The sequence below is a fragment of the Macaca mulatta genome, chromosome 11 (genome assembly GCF_049350105.2).
Source record: "Macaca mulatta isolate MMU2019108-1 chromosome 11, T2T-MMU8v2.0, whole genome shotgun sequence".
In the NCBI taxonomy this organism is placed as follows: domain Eukaryota; kingdom Metazoa; phylum Chordata; class Mammalia; order Primates; family Cercopithecidae; genus Macaca; species Macaca mulatta.
This window is the reverse complement of record NC_133416.1, coordinates 75,926,867-75,928,330: the sequence shown is the minus strand read 5'-3', so window position 1 is coordinate 75,928,330 and position 1,464 is coordinate 75,926,867. Positions and strand designations below refer to the sequence as shown.

General features: G+C 49.2%; 1 pseudogene; it reads left to right on the top strand.

Annotated features, from left to right (window-relative positions):
- Positions 1–528: 528 nt before the first annotated feature.
- Positions 529–1,138, top strand: LOC144332953 (SUZ RNA-binding domain-containing pseudogene; annotated as a pseudogene).
- Positions 1,139–1,464: the final 326 nt, after the last annotated feature.

Below are 1,464 nucleotides of genomic sequence, written 5' to 3'. Positions count from 1 at the left end.
CAAGCAAGGAAATTTGGGCTTTAGACAGAGTAGATATTAGGAGCATAAAAACAGGTGATTTGCTTCAAACTGTATTTTAACAGGACCACCAGGAGTTGATTCAAACTCAGAATAGTCGGGCCAGCTGCCTTCTGGACCGACTTTCCCCCTTCTCATTGGCCTTGTGCTTTGAAAAAATTCTCTTGACAAAGTTATTAGAGTAGAAACAAAAGGCAGAACTGATAAGATTAGTCCTTTTCTAATGGAACCAGAAAAGAAGGGGCAGAAATGAAGGCAGAAGGGAGAAGCGGGGGTGGGGGAGAGAGAAGCAAAAAGGATTCACTCAAGAACCTGGTATTCAAAACTATGTGTACCAGCACTACCACAGCGGTATGACTCAGTGTCCACCTAAAGCATGATAATACTGCTTACCAAAAAAAGTATGGAGGGAATGAAAAGTTGGGTTAGTTTTAAGTGATGCGTCACAGAACAGAATTCAGTGGTAAAAAGCTTAGGCTGGGAACAGAGCTTGAAACAGCAAAGAAATGAGAGGAACGACCAAAAAGCCAAGGGCCATATAGTGATGTCTGAAAAATCAGAATCAAGTAATAATATTCAATACTGCAAAAGTCAGAGAAAATGCGGAATAAGAAAGCAAGCGATCTGGAAAGTGGCGAGTAAGATGGAATATGAGGAGGTCGCTGAGAGCTGGGAGGAGGCGGTAGACAGCTGGGAAATAGACGTCTGGAAAAAAAAAAAAACTGAAGATCACACAAAAACAGCAGGAAATCCAAATCTCCCAAAGTGCCCATGGTGATTCAGGACGATAGTTTTCCCCAGGTACCCCCTCCACCGCATCCTCAAGAGGCCCACCAGCAACGGTGTGGTTAACAGCCCCAGGTCCGCTAGCAGACCCGCCCTTCCAGTCAAGTCCCTGGCACAGCGGGAGGCCGAGTACGCCGAGACTCGGAAGCGGATCCTGGGCAGCGCCGGCCCGGAGGAGAAGCAGGAGAAACCCATCCTCGATAGGCCTTTCTCTGATCTTTTTCCCTTCAGGCTAACCAGGATCTCCCAACCCGAAGACAGCAGGCAGCCCAATAATGTGATCAGACAGCCTCTGGGTCCTGATGGGTCACAAGACTTCAAACAGCGCAGATAAATGCAGGCAAAAAGATATGGCGCGACTGCCGCGTCAACGCTTCCTGCGTCGTCCGCCAAGGGTTGCACTTTCGTGGCGGACAGCTGGACTTGAGCAGCGGGAACCTGACTTACTTGCCCAGTGATCCCCGTTGCTCCGCCACTGTGACCTTGAACCCCATGCACTGTGACCTCCCCCCTTCTCCCCTTCCCACTGTGATTGGCACTTCGACAAGGACTGTCCCAAGTCAATGGAAAGGGAAAGGGTGGGGGTTAGGAGAAGGTTAGGGGGAACCCACCAAGTACTCAGAGAGTCAGACAGGGCCAGAAATAACGGTTTATCATGCT